Genomic DNA, 12,176 nt, shown 5'->3' on the forward strand with positions numbered 1-12,176 from the left:
ACAAGGTGCACTGCAGCAAATCTCCTTCGATAGCATCTTCCAAATTTGCGATGAACAAGGACAGCAAATGGAAAGTCCATACCTGTAAGTTTCCCCCAAGCTACACGCTACCCTGACTTGAAATATATCGGTGTTCCTTCCTTTCCTGTCACAGAATCATAATCCTGGAACTCCCTAACAGAAGTGAATGTGCCAATAGCACATGGATTACAGCAGCTCAAGGTGGCTCACCACCACCTTCTCAAGAACAATTAGGGATGGTCAGCAAATGCTGGCTTTGCCCCATATCAGATGAAGTGAATAAAAGGAAAAAATAGAGTAGTACTGAAATAGAATAGAGTATCAGGGTAGAGTGCTGGAATGATCTCTCCTAACAGAGAGCCAATAAACAGTAGTTTGCTATTAGTGAGCAGTTCCAAATAGTTCTTGCCAGATACATTCTGTTAACTGTTAATTCTGAATTATTCTGGAATGAATTGCAAAAATCTTACTGTTCCTTGCAAATTACTCCCAGAAAGGTAGCAAGGATGATATGCCAACTGAAAGGTAATAATACAAAAATGAGTTTAGATGATCCAAAGCATTAAAAGAGTATGTGCTTCATATTCATTCGGTTGCTTTTGAAGCCAAATCAACTCCATTCAACACATATCTCGTCATGAAAATGCACCTAATGTGAACCTTTTCTCTAAATATGGCCCAGCTATTAAATGTTGTCTCACCTAATATCCTTCAGCTTGTTTGCAAATTCTATTTTTTCTGCAGCGTCTTTTATAATTTATTATGGCTTGTGGTCCAAGAGAACTTCGGGTAATGGCAGTAGATAAGATATGAATAAAGCAAAATTAAGGACCGACTTCAAGCAGTTTATGATATATTAGTCAAAACCAGCTGCAAGATGGTTACAGCCCTCAGTTGTCCGCTGTTGGAGACGTTAGTTTGATGTAGGAATCGACCCACCCAAGGTTTAGCACTTTTATTGGCTGAAGACATTTTATCCTAACCAAACATATCTTCAAATATGAGATCATGGCAGATTTATCAGCATCTGGCAGACAGTATATTGCCCCAAGTACAGCAGGGAAAAATGTCAGGGTAATTTCTGGGGTCATAAAGAGACCCAAAGGGCCTCTACATGATCTTATTCAAAACTATCAACCTCACATAAGGAATGATATCTGTAATGAGACATATCGTAGTTTTAATTACATGCAATGCTTTTAATTACAATAATAACACAGGCTAACATTTAATAAAAGTTTATCATAAAATCTTTCCATTACTGTCAATGGTCTCTGAAGGGAATATGATTCCTGACTGTTCATGATGTATCACTGAGTAAATATCTCTAATGTATCTGGAACATCGCCATAAAAAAGAACAAAATTCTCTGATCATGTAGAGTTCAGTTGAACTGAACTATAAAAAAAGGCAACGTAACTATTCCAAAATCGACTGACCCCCCAAGGCCAAGACTCGCATTACCATCAATCAATGCACTTATGACACACTTGCATCTGGGTAACAAGTATTTCTTTTCAACCTGGCTTTATCAAGTTGCACATGTTTCTCCAAGCTGAGTGTAACAATGTGAAATAGCTTACCCAGGGAAGTAATAGAAGAGAAAGATGTTATGAATTTTTAAGAGGTTATAGAAACATTTTACTTTAATAAACAGTGCTATTTAAGGGTATCAAAAGTAAAATGGGATAAGGAGCCTGAAGCTCTTTGTAACCAAACTGATAGATGGAGATGGTCAAGACTAATCCTGCAAAGGCTTCCCTTTCAGGAAACTGAGATAGATGGGGAATGGGAACAAAGGTTTAGTTTGGGTACATCTAATGATGCCTTGTGTCTTACCGTGGTCTTCCAAAGCCTGCTCAATTGCTTTGGGAAGTTGGGAGGAATTTGCCAGAGAATTTCCCAAAAAAAGACTGCTGTTGATTGGTTTAATTTTTTGTGTCTCACATGAGTTGACATTATTCATGCTTGAGGAATGGGAGTGTGGGTGCACAAGTTACACCATCCAATAGACCACATTAGTTGCTGGGTCTCCTGGTCTCGTCTCACCTTTCTCCTTTTTATATATTTAATGTTGCAATTGTTTCAGTAGGCACGTGAGGAACTCACAGCATATTTGTTCGCTAATTACTGTACCATCCCTGACCACTAATATATTTATTGTTCTAAAAATGATTTTAGCAATATGATGTTATAGCATACGTTATGCACATGTTATAGAGTGCAAATTTCTGAATTTAGATTACTGCCCATCGCATAGGCAGTTGTCACAACAGAAACATTAGAGTTAATGTATCACGACACAATTTTTATCAATGAAGTATGTCATGACCAAGACTCCCTAACACTTCCATCTCCAGTCTCTCAGTACAAGATTCTTTCTCAGTTCATTTTCTTCAGTTGCTATTTTTATGGAGAGAAATCAAAGAACAAGGCTAACAAACATATCTTTCTATTTGCAATTGCACAAAACCTTCACGTGGAGCAAAACATGTCAAACCCTTGATGTTAAATGTAATCCAATTACTTTAGCACCATAGCTTCACCACAATTCTACCATGATCTGAGCAACTCAGAAAGAATTCAGTGACCAGTGATCAAATGATATACAATCAGGAGTCAGCACTTCAGGTTTTCCTGCTGTTGAGGAAAAGCAGTATGATGAAGATTAACACCTAGACAGCGAGCCGAAGCCTTCATGAGAAAATCTGCCATTGGCTCAAGGAAAACTGCACTGCAGTTCCCCAAAACCACAAGAAGAGACTTGTACAGAATTACCTGATTAACTGATTTCTTCTCCACCGATGCTGCCAGACCTGCTGAGTTTTTCCAGGTAATTCTGTTTTTGTTTTGGATTTCCAGCATCCGCAGTAGCTTTTAGCTTTTTGTTTTTATAAGAAGAGACTTGTGTTTGCAAGGAACTGAACACTGACAAAGGTGCTCAGATCTGCATCAAATCAACCTACTCATCTCTGACGAGTTTGATTGTGTTTAGTGCTTGCACCATCCATGCAATTAGTGTAAATCTCATGGAATTGCAGGCCATCATCAGATTTGGGAGTCATTATTTCACTGATGGCTTCATGGGTGACGTGTCTACATTTCTTCATGGGTGGCATGTCTGCAGTTCTTCAGAGTGAAAAAAAATCCTATTTTGTACTACAGTATGACATGATTATGATCTAAAGCATACACCCTTCTTCATGAAGCCACTTGTTGCTAATGTAATATATGAAAATCCAACTTTTGTGACCCATGAAGGATTGTGTGAATTACCAGAAACCAACATCTATCCATCAACAGTGAGTATTGATGGAGACTAAGTGGAGGAATAGCCATTAAACCAATCCCTGTTAATTCGAAACCCGAGCAACTGTAGGTTGCCATAAAAGCTGGTGGTGGCAGTGCTGCCTATTGACCAAAAAGTATTGAATTATTAAAAATGGATATTGTTTCAAAATTTAATTTCAGTACAGATATTGTAACATGTTAGGTGCTTACTGAACAAAGCAAAATACAATCAGGATGACAATGCAAAGATATGTCATATCATGGATCTGCCCTAATTAATATCATTTATTATAAATTATCCATTTTAATAAATTTTTTTTATATAAGGAGCTTGTCTGTATTGTGGTCATTTTATTTGGGCATTGCTCATGAGTACTGGTGGAAGTTCTCCTTTCTCTGCTTCTTTGCATTGGGGATGGTAGAAGAATCCAAGGACTTTGACTCACATGTAGATGACACTTCAAAGGCATGTGATTCGCCATGGCTAATGGTTGGATAGCAAATTCACCCAGGAATTAGAAGTAATGATTGTTGAGCATGAGTTGTTTCAGTTGCTCCATCAGGAGGTCTTTGGCTGTGTCATGAAAGATGGCTGTTTTGTTGATTTGGTTTCTGGGAGACTGCTGATGCTTTAAACTCTACTTTGATTGTCAGTCTGTTTAATTGTGAAGGATGCCTTTTACCTTACCGTTTAATCTCTGTACAGCTTTTTTGGGCAGAGGTTAGCTAAGGAATCTGTGGGGACAGTTTTGATACCTGGCATTAATCAGATGAATGGTGTATCTGTTCCACACACTTGATGATTTTGGCAGCAAGCCAGATCTATTTTTATAGTCAGGCCTCTTTTTAATGTGCATGGCAAGCTGCCAGCACTGAACAAACACTGGTGGGCATTTCACTAAATGCTAGGTTGGGAAATAAGATGGCTCAAGTACAGAGTAGAGCGAAAGTGTGTCACTAAAGGAGATGAAGGAGGCAATCCAGGTGGGGGATGACTGAGTGACCAGTGGAAGACCAGAATTTCATTGGGGCCCTAAACTTGTCTAGTACCACAATTTAAATATTTTAATGAGATTACTATTTATTACAGGCGGCAGTGAAGCCCACTCGAAAAATCAAATTGGGCAGGTCTCAAGGAGGTAGTGAGAGTTAAAAACCTCAACCTGTACGTTATTATGTAAAAGTATTTTAATTCAGAAGCAGTTCTTTGAAATACTGCGAGGAGCCGCTTAAGCTTATTAACATTTGTTGTGATAGACACTGAGTTACACCAGGTTTTATCCTATTCTTCTTTAGTTCTCTGAAGGCTGGTCCTTGGTGATTAATCACCATACCACGGTAAAGTGCCATGATTTTTTTACTACAGATCGGGGTAGAAGGCAGGTAGAACCCTGTGCCTTTGTTAATCCACAGGCTAGCCATCTAGCCAATTGAGCTAACCAGCCATTATAATCTAGTTAAGTATGCTATTTGTCTTAATATTGCTGTTGCTAACCTGATTTCTTAACAAACTCATCTTGCAGTTTTTAGCCTGAAATACATCTGTCTGTCAGTGTTATTTGTTCCTTAGATAGAGAAATCAAGTGTATGGGGAGATCCCATATACCATGTACTACGCATTTTAACGGTAAAAATAAGGTTATTTGTTTACCTTGCAATCTGCTATCCAAAATTACTTCCTATAGAAGGTCACATCTCAGTCCGTAGGGCGTGCAGGTCTTGCCTAAGGAAATGCTTTTGTGTTGGGCAGGAGAAAGGTGTTTGGAGAAAACTTATATCTTAATATCTACTATTCACTGATTTATATCAAACTTAGAAAGAAAAACATCTGGAGTACTGTGTACAGTATGGTTTCCTTATTTAAGGAAGGATGTAAATGCATTGGAAGCAGTGCAGAGAAGGTTTACTAGACTAGCTGGAATGGGCAGGTTGTCTTATAAAAAAAGGTTAGACAGGCTAGGGTTTTATTCACGAGTTTAGAAGAGTAAGAGGTGACTTGATTAGAACATGTCAAGATCTCTCAGGATCTTATAAGGTTGATGTGAAGAGGATGTTTCCTTTGGGAGAATCAAGAACTAGGGGTTACTGTTTTAAAACTAAGGGGCTGCCCATTTAAGACAGAGATGAGGAGAATTTTTTTCTAGGAGGATCGTGAGTCTTTGGAACTCTCGTCCTCAAAAGGCAGTGGAAGCAGAGTTTTTGAATAATTTTAAGACAGAGGTGGATAGATTCTTGATGAGCAACAGGGTGAAAGGTTATAGGGGGTAGGTGGGAATGTGGAGCTGAGGTTACATTCAGATCAGCCACGATCTTATTGAATGGTGGAGCAGGCTCGAGGGGTCAGGTGGCCTACTCCTAAATCAAATGTTCACATCCCTATTTTAGAAATGGGAGTATCTACATCTGGTTCTATATTGGAAATATATTTAACATATTTAGACTGTAAAACTAAAAACAGTAAGCTTAATCAGGAGGACAAACACATATTTGGGATAATGTGCCCATTCCACTCTTCCTTTCCAGAAATTATGGTTTTACATCAAAAACGACTACAATTCTTTCTTTATTGAAAGGACTGGCTCTAATTTTAGTCCAATGACAACACAACTGCGATCAAATGTGGGAACTTGCAGTCTTTAACCAGATTTGCAGAGGGCAAGCCAAGGTTGTGCTCTTGTTTACAGAAAAATGCATCTGTATTTGCAAATGAAATAGTTATGGAAATGCAAGTAGTTGTGCAGTTGTGTAGACAGAACTTGGAAAAAGTTCAAAATGTTCCGGTATTGCTTAAAAAATGACAATTGTATGAGCTGCAGCAGAGGACAGATGATACTGACTTAAAAAAGGCAAGAGTTTTTCATTGCTGGCATTCTTGTGCGATTCCACTAATGCCCCAGGGGCCTGGGCTAACAATCTAGAGAATGTGAGTTTAAATCCCACCATGGCAGTTGGAAAATTTGAATAAAGTGACCACCAAGCTGTCAGATTGTTGTAAAAACCCAACTGGTTCACCACTGTCCTTTAGGAAAGTAAACTTGGTGTCCTTAGTCAGTTTGGTCTTTATAATGACAGGAGTCCCTCCCCCACATGGTTTACACTTAACTGCCCTCTGAAGCGTCCTTCATGATGGACACTAAATGCTGGCCTTGTCACCCACATCCTAAGAACATTAAATATAAAAATAAGATTAATTCTTCACTCTGACTTATTCTCCTTCAGGCTTGGCAACAACTGCTAATGAATTGAAACTTCCCAAATGGTGCAAGAACTAATGTCCCTTTACAACATTACAACTTGTCACAAATCATGGTCCAAATGAATGGCAGAACAGGGAGGTAGAATGGTTAATTCATTTTCTTATATTCCACTTGTATTAATTGTCCATATGCCTTTAAATTTCACCTATAAGCAATCCCCTGGTCCCACCAATAAATGAGTTCCCTGCAAACATCCAAAACAACAACATAAGTTGTGAAACATGCTGTATACATTTCAGATAAAAATTGAGTGCCTATTAGCACACCCCCATTCTAACAAGATTGACATCATTTAGAACAGACCAATGCAGAGAAATTGGCTGTTATCATGACGGTACCCTTTTTTAAAACTTTAAGCTATTGCTAGCGATTTTGCAGCAGCTTGGTAACAAAGTGAACCACAGCAGATGACATTATTGACTGATCTTTATGAATTGGTCAAATAGCACAGAATTGTATGTGTTTTCTGTATGCTAAACTAATCTTTGACTGGTAACCAAACTAAAGTGAAACTGAAGCCTCGCATCTTCTGCCCCCTCCCAACTTTGCGATATTTTTCTCCACTACGTTCCTGAATCAGTGCGCTTCCGGTGGCGTGCCCCCATACCATATATGGATGGATGTATCTCTTGAAAAGAGCATTGTGCTTTTGATATATTGGATGTAAGGGCCACCTGTTAGGCAATGGAGCCAAAGAAACTTCATTCGGGGCCAAGGTTGGTGCCAGTGTCATGTGATAAAAGGCCAACGAGAAGCAAGTACCATTTTGTAGAAAGTTGCTACTTTTGCAGGCAACACAGAGATTGCCTGTTTCCTGCTGCTGAAATATTCCACCCCACTTCTTGGCACACCTCCCTGGCAGAGATTTCCAGTGTGCCAATGCCAAACATGCGGTTTATATTATTGGCAAGTTTTCCAGAAATTGGTCATTTGCTACATAGACCAACTGAACAACTCCTATGCAAGATTACTGCTGCACATCTAGTGCAGCGAAACTGCAGGCTTTAAAGTTCAAAAATGAGCCAGAAGGTATTTTAATATAGAATGGCTTATTATCCAATCACCTTTTATCTAATTTCTAGAATTTCACAAACCGTTGGACTCCAAGGAGGAGAGGGGAAATATATTTTGTACAGATTTGTTAAGTAAGCATCATCCATAGAATCCCTATCTCTGTAGCCTCCTCCAATCCTACAACACACCAAAGGCTGGTCTCTTGCGCATTCCTGATTTAAATTTCTCCTCTATTGCCAGCTGTGCTATCAGCTTCTTAGGTCTCAGAGCTTGATTCCCCACTCTAAACCTCTCCACCTCTTTCTCTTCCTTTAAAATGCTCCTTAAAGCTTGCCTCTTCTGTCCTAATACCTCCTTAAATTGAAACATAAAATGTTGGAAATACTCAGCGGGTCAGGCAGCATCTATACTGAAGGAAGCAGAGTTAACGTTTCAGGTTAATGACTGTTCATCACAACTTCAGCCTGAAATATTGGCTGCAATCTATGGAGTTGTGGCAGGGCTGGGGGCGGGGGTGGGTCGGCATCTGTTTGTCGGCGCTCCCCCCCCCCCCCCCCCCCCCCCCCGGAAGGGAAGTTGGGGAGAAGTTTCCCCGAGCCAAAACCTGCTGGGGGTGGGATAAACTATCTGAGAGTGACCATGCCCCTCAGTGGGCAGAAGCCCCGCCCCTGAGAGCTCTTCCTGCTGTTTTTCATCTAGGTCACAAAATATAGCCTGCCCGCCTGCCAATGCCATCTGCATTAACAAGCCTAACTGACTTTTGATTATTCATTTAAATATGGCAGGCAGGAAGCTGATTTTGGCACCCCCCCCCCCACCCCTCCCCAAGCATATTATGGGGGTCAGCTTCGGTGGGGAGGGGTGGCAGTTGGTGGGTGGGAATGTGGTGGGCTAGCCACCCGACATATATTTTAAGTGTACGCCTACCGACGACACGTCTGGTGTGGTGGGGTTGTATTATCCAACCCATTAACCCTGTTTCTCTCTCCACAGATGCTGCATGACCTGAATATTTCTAGCATTTTTTTAAATTTCAGATTTCCATCATTCAAAGTATTTTGCCTTTGCCCTGATGTATCCTTATAAGGCTCGGTGTCAAATTTTGTTGATAATGTTCCTGGGAAGCTCCTTGGGCCATTTTACTATGTTAAAGGTGCTATAAATACACATTGTTGTTGTTTATTCGTGAGCTGAACAGTTACTGGAGTGGCCTCATATCTGTTCACTCCTCTAAATGTTCTTAGGATCTCATTATCTCCTTTGCCAAAGAGACATGGAAATGAAGACTCTGCTTTTTCCCTTCTGAAAATACTGAATTTTGAATTTGAATAAAACCCTGAAAACCACAAGGCATTTCAAACTGCCAAGAAGCACAAACAGACATCTCCAGTAAAGTATTCAGCAATTTGGATGCCTACCAACCTACAAAGTGCCAAGCATTCAGTTGCATATCCACTCCTAGACCACTAGAGAACTAAACACAGACCACCATTATGAAGATTAGGAATTAAGATTCTTTACAGTAAAACAAAATGACAAACTGTTTTAAACATAATTATGGAAAGGCTTAATAAGATGAAGCCCATATATTGTAGCATAACATTGTCTCAATTCCACAAATGTTAGGTCTTCCCCAGGTATTCTGTCAAAGTTTTGTGTTGCCAGACTATTCCATAAGCAAACCACCATTCCTTACTATCAGAGGTTTACTTTATTCCCCAATGACATTCATACATTGTGCTGTATAATAGAATGACCCAGAGCTGCCTCTTGCTATATGGTTTGGATAGCGTAATCGTCCTCTTGTGTTCTGAAATGTGTTGCTGCAGTCTTCTGAAAGATTAACTGATTCATGTATTAATGAGACAGGACTGAATTGGTAAGTGAATGAATAGATAAATATTTGAAGCAGATAATCTCATCACAAAATAACTAAATTCTGTACATTTTTTAATAATTAAATAATAAATACACCATACTGGCCCTATTAGTTTACTAAAATATTGACTTTCGTTTATTGGCCATACGGAAATTCATTTTGGGTACATTGCTCGTATGTTAAAAAAATTACACATAAATGAGTAATAACAATAGAAGAAAGAAAATTATCCTATCACAGAGATCTAACTTTATTTAAAATGCGAGTGCATATCCTCATCCATACATCTCACTCCTGTTCAAAGCTCTAATAGAGAAGAACACAAATGAGTTTAGGAGCTGATTTCTCCTGCAACTGAGAGATTGTAGCCTTCTCCCTGAGCGCATCCAACAGTAATGCTGAGACAGTCCTTGAAATCTTAAGGGAGGTTTGCTTCCTCCCTGCTTCCCTGAGCAGCCATTTTGGAAATGACACAAAATATGTGTTCTTTTGTTTCCCCTCAGGAAGTTGAGGGGCTGAATGTCCAGCCATTACCATGTTGGAGGAATTGGACTGTAAGACTTCAAATTAAACCAGCTACCCCACCCCATCCCACCTCCTCCCCCTCCCGAGTGGATGCTCTAAAAATGATCATTTTCTGTTTTGGGAGCTACTAGGGAAGCATGGATGCTTCTCAGAAAGACTGACCCTCATTGTTTGATCGGAAGGCAGTCGACATTCCACAGTCTGGTTGTCTGGCTTGACTTGCATATGCAATTACATCTGAAGATCCTAAGGTTTGATTACAGGTTAATTTTTCTCTATTCCCTCATTCACTGCTTCTCTTATTCTTTCAGTCATCAAGGATTTTTGCTATTCTCACCATTATTAGTGTTAAAAACATAAACTTGAAACTTTATTCTCTTTAACAATGTTTCTAATGATTAATTATTAAAAGCAATGCCATATGTTTGCATTAAGAAAGAAATAACTTGAATTTATATAGCACCGTTCGCAACTTCAGGCCATCTCAAAGTGCTTTACAGCTAATTAAACACTTTTGAAATGTAGCCACTGCTGTAATGGAGGAAACACAGTAGTCAGTTTGTGGTCAGCAAGGCCTTGCAAACAACAATGCAACTGGATAATCTACTTTAGTGACATTGGTAAAGGAATGAATGTTGACCTGGATACTTTCTCTGGCTGTGAACAAACCCAGCATTTGTTGTCCATCCCTAATTGCTCTTGAGAAGGTGGTGGTGAGCCACCTTCGTGACAGCTGAGAATTACTAGGCCATTTAATATGGCAGAGAGCAGGGTATTGCTGTGGGTCTGGAGACACATGTAGGCCAGTCTAGGTAGGGATGGCAGGCTTTCCATCTTCAAGGCCATAAATCAGCCAGATTTGTTTTTAAGAAACCAGTGGCTATATTCTTACCATTAAATATACTAGATTTGATTAATTCCAGATTTATTTAAATAACTGAATTTAAATTTCCCAGCTGCAATAGTAGGAAGCCTTTCTTGCTCTTTTTCAATATGGTGTAATGGAAGCACCTGAATGAGCAGATGGAAGTTTGATTTAACATTTCACCTCAAAGAAGGCACCGCTGACAGTGCAGTCCTCCTAGTAATGGAACGTCAGCCTGGATTTTACATCCAAGTCTCAAGTGTGATTTTTAAACCCAGAAACTTCTGACTCGGAGGCAAGAGTGCTGCCACTGAGCCATGGCTGACACCAGTTGGAAACTGAGATAATCCAGTTCTTTATATGAGCTGTAAAAGACTTGAAGCATTTATTGGCCAGCTAATGCATCGAAAGAAAGAGATGAGATATTTTGTAATCAGCCTTTTCAGACAAATAAAGAAGAATTAAACCGAAATTGGGCTAGAACGCTTAATTGCAAAAAGGCAGTCTGACCATTTCTATCTATGTTAAAAGTTCTAGACAAAATGATTGTGTTTGGAAACCTACAACACAAGGAATCACTTTTACAATTGTGTGATTTGGTGATAAATTTGCATTTAAAATTATACTGATGTAAATCATGTCTATCTTAATGCTTACACATCAGTCTCATCTTACATTTCAGTCTCTCAGGTCTGTTCATGACCCATGAATGATCGTAATTATAGGAAGAAGCATTCCAGAGATTCATATCAAGCTGTTAGCCAGTCTATGCTGAGCATAGATTTACAGAAGAAAGAGAGGGCATCTAATTACAGTTACATGTCACATTTTGACTACTAATTTTCTACTTTTCAGAACACAAAAAACGTTTTTCAGCTTTTAACTTTACAAGATAGCACTGATTAACTTATACTGTGCACTGAAAGAAAAGACAATGACAAGAATTTTATAGTATTACTCAACCACTGTGCTCATGGACATCGCATTTTCTATTAAATTGCAGCATTGACTAACACCATTGCTCATGGTGAGTCAGAGAGTACATTAATGTATAATGTCCAAAGTGTGAAAACTAAAATACGAAGTAGCTGTAACATCTACAGGAGATGCAAACATGTTAAGGACAAGGAAGAGATGAGAGATGATCTCTCCCTTTTCCCACCTCTTGACTAACTGCAACAAGATGTGATTTAAAGAGGCGTTTTAACCCCTTGAGTGCTGTGATTTTCAAGAACAGACACAAGACAGGCTTTCTGGAATGGCTCAATGTTTTTTCTCAACACCCAAAATGTAAATGCAAAAGCACCCCTCACTAATTCACACA

The 12,176-nt window shown here is 39.3% G+C and overlaps 1 protein-coding gene across 6 annotated transcripts in view; it reads left to right on the plus strand.

Annotated features, from left to right (window-relative positions):
* Positions 1–12,176, plus strand: part of LOC144687418 (non-muscle caldesmon-like) — a 202,571-nt gene that overhangs the window by 17,036 nt on the left and 173,359 nt on the right. Inside the window, exon 2 of one of the 6 annotated variants that reach the window (XM_078553547.1) lies at positions 3,735–3,778. The exons of 4 other annotated variants lie outside the window; for them this stretch is intronic. The gene's annotated coding sequence lies outside the window, so the exon portion shown is untranslated. Of the gene's footprint in view, positions 1–3,734; positions 3,779–3,814; positions 3,834–12,176 lie in introns of those variants that run through there. One more of the 6 variants, XM_078553548.1, reaches the window with a different exon arrangement.

Source organism: Cetorhinus maximus, chromosome 12, assembly GCF_964194155.1.
Source record: "Cetorhinus maximus chromosome 12, sCetMax3.hap1.1, whole genome shotgun sequence".
NCBI classification, from domain to species: domain Eukaryota; kingdom Metazoa; phylum Chordata; class Chondrichthyes; order Lamniformes; family Cetorhinidae; genus Cetorhinus; species Cetorhinus maximus.